We start from the raw sequence: 14483 nt of genomic DNA, 5'->3' as shown, positions 1-14483 counted from the left end.
TATTGCTTCCTTCATGACTTATACATGTTCCTAATGACTATGAGATTATGCAACTCCCGTTTGCCGGAGGAACACTTTGTGTGCTACCAAACGTCACAACGTAACTGGGTGATTATAAAGGAGCTCTACAGGTGTCTCCAAAGGTAATGTTGGGTTGGCGTATTTCGAGATTAGGATTTGTCACTCCGATTGTCGGAGAGGTATCTCTGGGCCCTCTCGGTATACACATCACATAAGCCTTGCAAGCATTACAACTAATATGTTAGTTGTGAGATGATGTATTACGGAACAAGTAAAGAGACTTGCCGGTAACGAGATTGAACTAGGTATTGGATACCGACGATCGAATCTCGGGCAAGTAACATACCGATGACAAAGGGAACAACGTATGTTGTTATGCGGTCTGACCGATAAAGATCTTCGTAGAATATGTAGGAGCCAATATGGGCATCCAGGTCCCGCTATTGGTTATTGACCGGAGACATGTCTCGGTCATGTCTACATTGTTCTCGAACCCGTAGGGTCCGCACGCTTAAGGTTACGATGACAGTTATATTATGAGTTTATGCATTTTGATGTACCGAAGGTTGTTCGGAGTCCCGGATGTGATCACGGACATGACGAGGAGTCTCGAAATGGTCGAGACGTAAAGATTGATATATTGGAAGCCTATGTTTGGACATCGGAAGTGTTCCGGGTGAAATCGGGATTTTACCGGGTTACCGGGAGGTTACCGGAACCCCCCGGGGAGCCATATGGGCCTTCATGGGCCTTAGTGGAAAGGAGAAAGGGGCAGCCCAAGGTGGGCTGCGCACCTCCCCTCCCCTAGTCCTATTAGGACTAGGAGAAGGTGGCCGGCCCCCCTTCTCTCCCTTTTCCCCTTTGGGAATCCTAGTTGGAATAGGATTGGGGGGGAGTCCTACTCCCGGAAGGAGTAGGACTCCTCCTGCGCCTCTCTCCCTGGCCGGCGCCCCCTCCCCCCTTGGCTCCTTTATATACTGAGGTAGAGGCACCCTAGAAACACACAAGTTGATCCACGTGATCTATTCCTTAGCCGTGTGCGGTGCCCCCTGCCACCATATTCCTCGATAATACTGTAGCGGAGTTTAGGCGAAGCCCTGCTGCTGTAGTTCATCAAGATCATCACCACGCCGTCGTGCTGACGGAGCTCTTCCCCGACACTTTGCTGGATCAGAGTCCGGGGATCGTCATCGAGCTGAACGTGTGCTCGAACTCGGAGGTGCCGTAGTTTCGGTGCTTGATCAGTTGGATCGTGAAGACGTACGACTACTTCCTCTACGTCGTGTCAGCGCTTCCGCAGTCGGTCTGCGTTGGGTACGTAGACAATACTCTCCCCTCTCGTTGCTATGCATCACATGATCTTGCGTGTGCGTAGGAATTTTTTTGAAATTACTACGAAACCCAACACATAAACCATGAAGAAAGGTGTGTAACCCGTAGACCTATTGGGTGTGGTGTTGATGCTCCATAACACAGAAGGTAGCTCCTCAACCCAACAACCCGACGTCCGCTTTAAGGGAACCATAAGCCTTGGTTTGATCCCCCATAGAATTTCTTGATTTGCCCTTTCTGCTTGACCATTAGATTGGGGGTGAGCCACCGACGCTAGATCAAGCCGGATGTGTTCACGTTGATAGAATTCTTCCATCTCCCCTTTTGACAGATTAGTATCGTTATCTGTTATAATGTTGTGTGGAAAACCAAACCAGAATATCACCATCTTGATGAATTGAACCGCCGTGGCTGCATCACACTTGCTGACTGGCTCTGCCTCCACCCATTTAATGAATTTATCAACTGCTACTAACAGGTGGGTCTTTTTGTCCTTAGAACGCTTGAAGGGTCCAACCATATCAAGCCCCCAAGTTGCAAACGGCCACGTAATTGGAATCATCCGCAACTCTTGAGCCGGAACGTGCGCACGGCGGGCAAATTTTTGACATCCATCACATCTCTTGACTAAATCCTCCGCATCAGCATGTGCCGTCAACCAGTAAAAACCGTGGAGAAAAGCTTTGGCAACCAACGACTTTGAACCGGCGTGGTGACCGCAATCCCCTTCATGGATTTCTCTCAAAATCTCACAACCTTCTTGAGGAGAAACACAGCGCTGAATTGCTCCTGAAACACTGTAACAATGTAACTCCTCGTTGAGTATGGTCATGGACTTGAAACGCCGGATTATCTGTCGAGCCAATGTTTCATCGTCTGGTAACTCGCCTCGGTTCATGTAATCCAGATATGGGATCGTCCAATCCGGTATGGTATGTAGAGCGGCCACCAACTGAGCCTCCGGATCAGGAATAGCCAAATCTTCTTCGGTTGGTACTTTGACTGACGGATTGTGCAACACATCAAGAAAGACATTGGATGGGACCGGTTTACATTGGGAACCAAGACGACTTAAAGCGTCCGCCGCTTCATTCTTCCGCCGGTCTATATGGTCCACCTGATAACCTTTAAAGTGACCAGCCACTACGTCCACCTCTCGCCGATACGCAACCATGAGTGGGTCCTTAGAATCCCAAGTGCCAGACACGTGCTGAGCCACTAGATCTGAATCGCTGAAGCACTTAACCCGGCTCAAATTCATCTCTTTAGCCATCCGAAGACCATGGAGCAAAGCCTCATATTCAGCTACATTGTTAGTACAAGGGAACATTAAACGGAGGACATAACAAAACTTGTCACCTCATGGGGAAGTTAGTACGACTCCAGCCCCCGAGCCCTCCAATTGTCTGGATCCATCAAAATGAATAGTCCAATATGTATTATCTGGTTTCTCTTCAGGTGCCTGTAACTCCGTCCAATCGTTGATAAAATCCACGAGTGCCTGTGACTTGATCACCGTGCGGGGTATATATTTGAGCCCATGAGGTCCAAGCTCAATGGCCCACTTGGCAATCCGGCCAGTTGCTTCTCTGTTTTGAATGATGTCGCCCAGAGGAGCTGAACTGAGCACTGTGATAGGATGGCCCTGAAAATAATGTTTAAGCTTTCGGCTCGCCATGAATACCCCATATACCAGCTTCTGCCAATGCGGATACCTCTGCTTTGACTCAATGAGCACCTCGCTGATATAATAAACCGGCCATTGAACCGGATATTCCTTACCAAGCTCCTTGCGCTCTACCACAATGGCTACGCTAACAGCCCGGGCATTAGCAGCCACATATAATAATAATGGCTCTTTATCGGTCGGCGCCGCAAGCACGGGTGGTTCAGCTAGCTGCCTCTTCAGATCCTCGAACGCCTTATCAACTGCCTCACTCCAGACAAAGTTATCTGTTTTCTTGAGCATCTGATATAAGGGGATGGCCTTCTCTCCAAGGCGACTGATAAACCGGCTCAAGGCTGTAATCCGGCCGGCCAGACGTTGAACATCGTTAATACATGCCGGTTTAGCCAAGGATGTAATTGCTGCAATCTTTTCCGGATTGGCCTCAATGCCTCTGTTTGATACCAGAAAGCCTAAGAGCTTGCCTGCCGGGACACCGAAGACACACTTCTCCGGATTAAGCATCATCTTGTAAACCCGGAGATTGTCAAAGGTTTCTCGTAGATCATCTATCAATGTCTCCTCCTTTCTGGACTTGACCACAATATCATCCACATATGCATGAACATTGCGCCCAATTTGTTTATGAAGGCAATTCTGAACACATCGCTGGTAAGTTGCCTGAGCACTCTTGAGCCCAAACGGCATGGAAACATAGAAGAAGGCTCCAAAGGGAGTTATGAAAGCTGTCTTCTCCTGGTCCTTAACCGCCATTTTGATCTGATGATAACCAGAGTAGGCATCCATAAAACACAAACGGTCACAACCCGCCATAGCATCAATTATCTAATCAATGCGAGGGAGAGCAAAGGGGTCTGCAGGGCAAGCCTTGCTTAAATCTATGTAGTCCACACACATGCGCCAAGTGCCGTTTTTCTTAAGAACCAGCACCGGATTGGCCAACCACTCTGGATGAAAAACTTCGACAATAAACCCAGCAGCCAACAAATGGGATACCTCTTCACCTATAGCCTTACGTCTCTCCTCATGGAAATGGCGGAGGAACTGTCGGACCGGTTTGAACTTAGGATCAATGTTGAGTGTGTGCTCAGCGAGTTCCCTCGGTACACCTGGCATGTCAGAAGGTTTCCATGCAAAGATGTCCCGATTCTCATGGATGAACTCGATGAGCGCGCTTTCCTATTTGGGATCCAGGTTAGCGCTGATGCTGAACTGTTTGGATGAATCGCCAGGAACAAAGTCAACCATCTTAGTGTCTGTAGCCGATTTAAACTTCAACGTTGGATCATGTTCCGTAGTTGGCTTTTTTAAAGAGGTCATGTCTGCCGGATCAACTTGCTCCTTATAGAATTTCAACTCCTCCGTGGCACAAACTGACTCAGCATAAGCCGCATCACCTTCTTCACACCCCAAAGCAATCTTTCTACTTCCATGTACTGTGATAGTCCCTTTATGACCTGGCATTTTAAGCTGTAGATAAACATAACATGGCCTTGCCATAAACTTATCATAAACCGGCCGCCCAAACAAGGCGTGGTATGGACTTTTGATCTTTACCACCTCAAATGTCAGTGTTTCTGACCTTGAATCATAGTCATCTCCAAAAGCTACCTCCAAAGCTATCTTGCCAACAGGATATGCAGACTTACCAGGCACCACACCATGAAAGACCGTATTTGACGGTTTAAGATCCTTATCTGTCAACCCCATACGGCGGAATGTATCATAATACAAAATATTGATACTACTTCCCCCATCCATGAGCACTTTAGTGAACTTGTATCCCCCAACTTGAGGGGCTACCACCAGGGCCAAATGACCTGGATTATCAACCCAGGGTGGGTGATCATCTCTACTCCACAAAATAGGTTGCTCAGACTAGCGTAAATACTGAGGTACTGCCGGCTCAACAGAGTTTACTGCCCTTTTGTGAAGCTTTTGATCACGTTTGCACAAACTAGTAGTGAAGACATGATATTGCCCGTTGTTCAGCTGTTTGGGATTGCTCTAATAACCCGACTGCTGCTACTGCTGCTGACTCCCCTGATGGTTGTAACCTCCCTGGTTGCCTTGGTGCCCTTGATTGACGTGTCCAGTTTGGTTGCCTGGAAACCCTGAACCGGAACCACTACCTCCGTAACCCGGCCCATGGAAACCTCCTCCTGAACTGCCGGGCGGGCCGTTGTCATATTGGAACATATTGGAATTCTTGAAATCCCGCATGATATAACAGTCCTTCCAAAGATGTGATGCCGGCTTCTCCTTCGATCCATGCTTTGGATAGGGCTGATTTAACAAGCGCTCCAAATTGTTGCCTGAACCGCCACCCCTCTGGGGCTGCTTGCCCTTACGGCGCTAGCCATTCTCCCGCGCGTTGGTATTTCCAATAAAGTCCAAGCTACTGTCGGCCTTGCGCTTACCACCGTTTCCATGCCCTGCCGGATTATGCTGTTGACCTTTGGCATTGCCGTTCTTCTTACCTTTCTCCAGTTTGTCCTCCTCTGAATCCGGATCCTTGGTATTATCTGAGTCGGTGTATTTAACCAAAGCGGCCATGAGTGTTGACATGTCATTGCAGTGACGTTTGAGCCTTCCCAACTTCTGTTTTAACGGTTTGAAACGACAATTGCCCTATAATGTTAACACTACAGTGTCTGCATTGATACGATCTGATGAATGCAAAATCGCTGAGACCCGTTTGACCCAATGGGTCGTGGACTCCCCTTCCTCTTGGACACAAGCGGCCAGATCTACGATTGACATCGGCTGCTTACAGGTATCCTTGAAGTTCTGGATAAACTGGTGCTTCAACTATGCCCATGATCCAACAGAGTTGGTCGGCAAGATCTTCAACCAAGTGCGAGCTGTTCCTTCCAACATCATGGTGAAATATTTAGCACATACTGCCTCATCCACATCTAACATCTCCATTACCATCTCATAGCTCTCCACCCACGCCTCTGGTTGCAAATTGGCGGTGTAATTTGGTACCTTACAAGGTCCCTTGAAATCCTTGGGCAGTCTCACATTACGCAAAGCGGGGGTTAAACACGGCACCCCTAAGGAACTGAACATCACTCCTAGCTCCATGGAGGCCGTGGGGTGAACCGGAGTATGCTGTCGTGCTCCGTGTCGAGCTGCCAACTCGGCCTCCCGACATGCGCGGCCATGGTCCACAACATCTTGCGCATTAGCGCCTCCCCCGGTCGGGTTGTTCCCTTGTGGTGAATTTTGGCGACGTGCACTACTGGACACGGCCTGTTCGTCCTCCACGTGTCTGCTATAACTCCGGCTTGGACGGAGAGTGGAATGAATCCTCTCACGACTGTGTGAATACACCTGCTGTTGATTTAGTGATGTTTGAAGGAGATCCCTGGCCCGACGTGCTTCCACTGCAACTGGTGACTCGCCGTCGGTTGGGAGGGCTGCCAGGCGTGAAGCGGCGGCCACAATGTTGTCCAACGGGTTGGAATAATGCCCGGGCGGCGTTGATACATACTGTGGCACAACGTTGTTCTGGCGAGACGGGTCCATCATGCGTGGTTGAACCGGCGCTCCTGTTCCCGGCGCCCCCGCCCGGTTTAGTGTGGGTTGGCTACCAGCTCCTGCTCCTGGTGTGTTAAAGAGATTCTGCGGCTCATAACCTTCTTCTCATGACTTCCTCTGAAGCATTCTGATCCAGTCTAATCCGGTAGGCCTGTGCTTCCAATTCAGCCCGCTCTGTAGCCATCCTAGCATTCTCTGTTGCCAGGTCCGCTTTAGCCTGGGCAATCTGATCTTTCACCTTTGCAATCTCCGCATTGTGCTGATCCCTAGCTGCTGCATCCACCTCCGCGGCCATCAACGTTGCCAAAGCGTTGAACAAATCAGACAAGCCTGGGCCGGAGGCGGCGCCGAGCTTCCTGCCCCTGCTGGTGTGGCCGTTGTTGAACCGGAGAGCATTGCTGCGGCGGTAGATGAATGAGGCACCGATTGTGTGTCGGCCATGAAGATGGCGGCCCGGTTTGGTAGATCGGGGGAATCCGGAATACTGTTTCCCTCGGATCCTCCATCAATCCGGCCGTCCTGCAACTGGTAAAGTGATTCGGTCTCTTTAGAAGACTCGTCATCATAACAGACCACGGTCTCTCCATCGGACACCGGCCCGTCCTCGTACCTCGATCCATGGATGACACCCACGAAAACATGCCTTGCCTCGGGCTGAACCGGCGAAGAACTTGCACGCCGAGCCGTTCGATGATGTCGGTGTAGATGTCCGGCTCAGGGGCCGGTTCACCGATCTTGCCGATGAAGACGTGAATCCCACCAAAGGGGACCCGGTACCCGTACTCGATTGAATCGGCCTCGGGACCCCATCCTGCATTGTCGATGTAGAGCTTGCAGCGACGACTCTTCATCATCCGGCCCATAGCGTATCCCTTAAGTCCATCGAAGCTACCCTTCAAGAACTCAAAACCATCATGCGATAGCCCCATGGTGGGCGCCAACTGTCGTGGTTTGTCACGGCAGATGTCCTTGTGAAAGGACTTAGTCATGGAACCATCGCTACGGGTTAGCTTTAAGGGGTTAAACCGGACAAAGGGACACGGGGAATTTTATACTAGTTCGGCCCCTTCGAGGAAGGTAAAAGCCTACGTCTAGTTGTGATTGGTATTGCTAGGGTTTCGAAGGCCAGGGAGCGAATCCGCTTTGTCTGGCTCTTGAGTTGTTGTTTGTTGTCCTGAACCACTGCCGGGTCGTCCCCTTATATACATGGGCGGCGCCCGTCGGTTTACAGAGTCCCGAGACCGGCTCATAAACGTGTCCTGTTCAGTCTCCACTCTTTATATCTTACAATACAAGTTTCACACAAATGCCGGTTCACGGCTATGGGCCTCAAACCGGTTCTGGGCCCTGGACCTTTCCTCTTCTGTCTACATTGGCTTCCAGCATAATCAACTACGGATGAAGTTAACCCGGCCTTCCCTAGCCGGTTTACACCCAGTAGTAATATCCCCAACACTATGGCTAGTAAAATAGTTTATAAACCATAGAGAAGTTGGAATACAGTAGGTTTAAAACCAATATAAATAAATAATGAGTTCATTACAGTACCTTGAAGTGATCTTTTGTTTTCTTTCGCTAACGGAGCTCACAAGATTTTCTACTTTAAGTTTTGTGTTGTGAAGTTTTCAAGTTTTGGGTAAAGATTTGATGGATTATGGAACAAGGAGTGGAACGAGCCCAAGCTTGGGGATGCCCATGGCACCCCCAAGATAATCTAAGGACACCTAAAAGCCAAAGCTTGGGGATGCCCCGGAAGGCATCCCCTCTTTCGTCTACTTCTATCGGTAACTTTACTTGGAGCTATATTTTTATTCACCACATGATATGTGTTTTGCTTGGAGTGTCTTGTATGATTTGAGTCTTTGCTTTTTTTAGTTTACCACAATCATCTTTGCTGTACACACTCTTTGAGAGAAACACACATGATTCGGAAATTATTAGAATACTCTATATGATTCACTTATATCTTTTGAGTTATATAGTTTTGCTCAGGTACTTCACTTATATGTTTTAGAGCATGGTGGTGGATTTGTTTTATAGAAACTATTGATCTCTCATGCTTCACTTAGATTATTTTGAGAGTCTTAAATAGCATGGTAATTTGCTTAAATAATCCTAATATGCTAGGTATACAAGATTAATAATAAAATTCTCTTATGAGTGTGTTGAATACTAAGAGAAGTTCGATGCTTGATGATTGTTTTGAGATATGGAGGTAGTGATATTAAAGTTGTGCTGGTTGAGTAGTTGTGAAATTGAGAAATACTTGTGTTGAAGTTTGCAAGTCCCGTAGCATGCACGTATGGCAAACGTTATGTAACAAATTTGAAATATGAGGTGTTCTTTGATTGTTCTCCTTATGAGTGGCGGTCGGGGACGAGCGATGGTCTTTTCTTACCAATCTACCCCCCTAGAAGCATGCGCGTAGTGCTTGGTTTTTGATGACTTGTAGATTTTTGCAATAAGTATGTGAGTTCTTTATGACTAATGTTGCGTCCATGGATTATACGCACTCTCACCCTTCCATCATTGCTAGCCTTTTCGGTACCGTGCATTGCCCTTTCTCACATTGAGAGTTGGTGCAAACTTCGTCGGTGCATCCAAACCCCGTGATATGATACGCTCTTTCACACATAAACCTCCTTATATCTTCCTCAAAACAGCCACCATACCTACCTGTTATGGCATTTCCATAGCCATTCCGAGATATATTGCCATGCAACTTTCCACCATTTCATTTATCATGACACGTTCATCATTGTCATATTGCTTTGCATGATCATGTAGTTGACATCATATTTGTGGCAAAGCCACTGTTCATAATTTTTCATACATGTCACACTTGATTCATTGCATATCCCGGTACACCGCCGGAGGCATTCATATAGAGTCATACCTTGTTCTAGTATTGAGTTGTAATCATTGAGTTGTAAATAAATAGAAGTGTGATGATCATCATTTAATAGAGCATTGTCCCAATAAGAAAGAGAAAGGCCAAATAAAAAATGAAGGCCCCAAAAAAAGGGGGACAATGCTACTATCCTTTTTTCCACACTTGTGCTTCAAAGTAGCACCATGATCTTCATGATAGAGAGTCTCTTGTTTCGTCACTTTCATATACTAGTGGGAATTTTTCATTCTAGAACTTGGCTTGTATATTCCAACAATGGGCCTCCTCAAGTGCCCTAGGTCTTCGTGAGCAAGCAAGTTGGATGCACACCCACTAGTTTCTTTTGTTGAGATTTCATACATTTATAGCTCTAGTGCATCCGTTGCATAGCAATCCCTACTCCTTGCATTAACATCAATCGATGAGTATCTCCATAGCCCATTGATTAGCCTCATTGATGTGAGACTTTCTCCTTTTGGGTCTTCTCCCGATAACCCCCATCATTATACTCTATTCCACCCATAGTGCTATATTCATGGCTCACGCTCATGTATTGCGTGAAGGCTTATAAAGTTTGAGATTACTAAAGTATGGAACAATTGATTGGCTTGTCATCGGGGTTGTGCATGATGAGAGTATTATTGTGTGACGAAAATGGAGCATGACTAAACTATATGATTTTGTAGGGATGACTTTCTTTGGCCATGTTATTTTGAGAATACATAACTGCTTAGTTAGTATGCTTGAAGTATTATTATTATTTCTATGTCCATATTAAACCTTTATACTGAATCTTTCGGATCTGAATATTCATGCCACAACTGAGAATAATTACATTGAAATTATGCCAAGTAGCATTCCACATTAAAAATTCTGTTTTTATCATTTACCTACTCGAGGACGAGCAGGAATTAAGCTTGGGGATGCTTGATACGTCTCCAACGTATCTATAATTTTTGATTGCTCCATGCTATATTATCTACTGTTTTGGACATTATTGGGCTTTATTATCCACTTTTATATTATTTGTGGGACTAACCTATTAACCGGAGGCCCAGCCCAGAATTGTTGTTTTTTGCCTATTTTAGAGTTTCGAAGAAAAGTAATATCAAACGGAGTCCAAACAGAATAAAACCTTCGGGAACGTGATTTTCTCACCAAACAAGATCCAGGAGACTTGGACCCTACGTCAAGCAACCAACAGGGAGGCCACGAGGTACGGGGTGCGCCTACCCCCCTAGGCGTGCCCTCCACTCTCGTGGGCCCCCTGTTGCTCCACCGACGTACTTCTTCCTCCTATATATACCTACGTACCCCCAAAAGACCAGATACGGAGCCAAAACCCTAATTCCACCGCCGTAACTTTCTGTATCCACGAGATCCCATCTTGGGGCCTGTTCCGGAGCTCCGCCGGAGGGGGCATCGATCACGGAGGGCTTCTACATCAACACCATAGTCTCTCCGATGAAGTGTGAGTAGTTTACCTCAGACCTTCGGGTCCATAGTTATTAGCTAGATGGCTTCTTCTCTCTTTTTGGATCTCAATACAAAGTTCTCCGCCTCTCTTGTGGAGATCTATTTGATGTAATCTTCTTTTGCGGTGTGTTTGTTGAGACCGGTGAATTGTGGGTTTCTGATCAAGTTTATCTATGAACAATATTTGAATCTTCTCTGAATTCTTTTATGTATAATTGGTTATCTTTGCAAGTCTCTTCGAATTATCAGTTTGGTTTGGCCTACTAGATTGATCTTTTTTGCAACGGAAGAAGTGCTTAGCTTTGGGTTCAATCTTGCGGTGTCCTTTCCCAGTGACAGTAGGGGCAACAAGACACATATTGTATTGTTGCCATCGAGGATAGCAAGATGGTTTTTTTTATCATATTGCATGAATTTATCCCTCTACATCATGTCATCTTGCTTAAGGCGTTACTCTGTTCTTATGAACTTAATACTCTAGATGCATGCTGGATAGTGGTCGATGTGTGAAGTAATAGTAGTAGATGTAGACAGGAGTCGGTCTACTTGTCTTGGACGTGATGCCTATATACATGATCATACCTAGATATTCTTATAACTATGCTCAATTCTGTCAATTGCTCAGCAGTAATTCGTTCACCCACCGTAAAATATATATGCTCTTGAGAGAAGCCACTAGTGAAACTATGGCCCCCGGGTCTATCTTCCATCATATTAATCTTCCAATACTTAGTTATTTTCATTGCTTTTATTTTACTTTGCATCTTTATCATAAAAATACCAAAAATATTATCTTATCATATCTATCAGATCTCACTCTCGTAAGTGACCGTGTAGGGATTGACAACCCCTTATCGCGTTGGTTGCGAGGATTTATTTGTTTTGTGCAGGTGCGAGGGACTCGTGCGTAGCCTCCTACTGGATTGATACCTTGGTTCTCAAAAACCGAGGAAAATACTTACGCTACTTTGCTGCATCACCGTTTCCTCTTTAAGGGAAAATAAACGCAGTGCTCAAGAGGTAGCATGGGGCGAGAGATTTGGGGGAGAAGTGGTGGCCAGGGGGGAACCGCTTTTGGGTTAAGCCAAACTTAGCGGTAGCGCGTTTCTGTAAAAGCGCTATAGCTTTCAGTAAGCGCGCTACAACTATAGCTATGTATTTTCCTTTCCTTTTCTTATTTCCTTTTCTCTTTCTATAGCAGGGGTCTAAACAAGCGCTACTGCTAAGTTATCTATAGCGCCTCTGATGAACAGACGCTACTCCTATTCCTTTCTCCTTTTTTTCCTTTTTCATTTATTTTTCTTTACATTTTATTTATTTCCTTTCTCTTTTTATTTCTTTCATTTTCATTTACTTTTCTATTTATTTTTCATTTAATTTTCTTTTCATTAATAGTAGCGCGTTTCACAGTAAACGCGCTGCTAAAATAAACTTAGCGGTAGCACTCTTTCTAGAAGACCGCTACTACTATATGTAGCCTATCGGCTTAATAGTGAGAATTTTAGTAGTAGCGCTTATTTGACGCGCTACTACTATATGTAGTCTATATGACGCGCTATTGCTACGTTTGTGTCTGCAACGCGTTTATCCAGCACGCGCTACTGCTATTTACCAGTAGTGCCCTTTTTTAACAAGCGCTACTACTAAAGTTCTGTGTATAAGGTTTTCCCTAGTAGTGTTGTATGTTTGAAAACCTCATTAAATTATCCGCTTCTTTTTAAAATTTTGACACTTGAAAATCCTATAACTACAATTATTTTGGAATGGAGGAGCTAAATTTGAATCTATCTTGTACACGACTATATATGCTATTATGTACGAAACCAGAGCAAAGATTGGTGCCCCCATAACTTAGGTACGATTTACAAATGCCATGATATCGAATTCAAATAATTGAATGGACTTCATGTTGAATTCAATTTTTTTTAAACCACCTTAAGTTGAATTCAAATGTATGCTAGTTCATAGCTAGCTATTTATAATGTTCATTGTGTAACTTTCATATGTATAATGTGCTTTACACACACAACAAGAACTATACTCAAGTTTATATTCGATTATTAAAGCGATGCATTGTCTCGAGTTCAAAATACTAACTATGTGGATCAATTATGTCGAATAATAACATAGACATACTCAAATTCGATAGAATCTAGATGTCTGATGGATCAATGACCGTTCCTTACGCGAATTGCAAATATCAGGATCCCATCCTAATATTTGGATATAATTTATATCTTTAATTAATGTGTACATCAGTCTTTTACGTGTAGTTTCACTCTCCATCAGTGGTCTCTCACACATGCTCACACACTCTCTCCCGAGGCGTCTTTCTTACAGACATGCTCTTCATATAACCCTCCCTCCCTCTCGTAACCATTTACGATTGTTTTCACTAACCTTTATCACAAGCACTCTTCCTCTCACAAGCATACACACACACAATCTCCATCGACCCTTTCTATATACATAGACCTGCCTACGTGTCTCCTGTATGCACATTATTTTTAGACCTGTCTCTCGCGCATTGTCTCACACCTCTCTTCCTAATCGACGAGTATGATTCTAGCAGAGAATTTTGTAGGATGCCCCTTAAAGTTAGGTTGGATGAATAGTAATATCAGAGATAAGGGGTTACCTTAGTCCGATAACTTAGGGTTACAAATCCTAGTCGGCTTTGTCAGTGGACACAGAGTCCTTCACAATTCTGCTATCGTTGTCTTGTACGATAATTCATCCATGGGTCTCCCTAAATGCGTCACGGGCCGACCAATGTGGCGCATGATGGAAAGGGCCTCACCTCTGCCTCAGGTCTCGTTATCTTCTCACACCCACACATACCAACACGGACACCACACAAAAAACTCCTCGTGCCTCTATACCCTCCCCCATTGCATACACACACTCAAGGGAATCTCTCGACGTGACATCATATATTAGTCTCTCTCTAGACCTCTCTCATTTCTCGTGCTATCTCTCCCACGCCCCCTCCCCTCGCCAGCCCCTCTATCCATGCCTCTCTCGAATACGTAATACACACAGATACCTCTTTAGGCCTTGCCAAATATATCAACTACACATTCACACATGTTACATCACGTACCCCATTGATCTAAAAAGCCATCTCTTCACATTTATTTCACATACAACATTCCTTTCGAATAAAGTGTGGCCAAAAAATTATTTTAGAATCTCTACATATATACAACATTACAAAATTATATGGAGGAGTATGAACGTTAATTTGCATTGCATGGTGCCCACAATGATATTTATTCCGCACTGTTAATTTTTTATATTTTTATACTATATATAAAGTTAGTCATTTAAAACAAAACAGAAGCTAGCCAACTCGCTCCCAGGGAGCTCCCCAGATTTGAGCCTTCGTTCGTCGCCGTCTGATTCTGGTCAACGTGGTCATTTTTTCGCTCCTGGCCGTTGGATGCGAGTTGGAAATTGACCTGTGCCGTTTTCACTGTGTGGTAGATATTGGACAGGGGATGACCTGTGGGCTCGGGCTGGATCCGATTG

Source organism: Triticum urartu, chromosome 5 (genome assembly GCF_003073215.2).
Source record: "Triticum urartu cultivar G1812 chromosome 5, Tu2.1, whole genome shotgun sequence".
Taxonomy (NCBI): domain Eukaryota; kingdom Viridiplantae; phylum Streptophyta; class Magnoliopsida; order Poales; family Poaceae; genus Triticum; species Triticum urartu.
Note: the sequence above shows the minus strand (reverse complement) of the source record.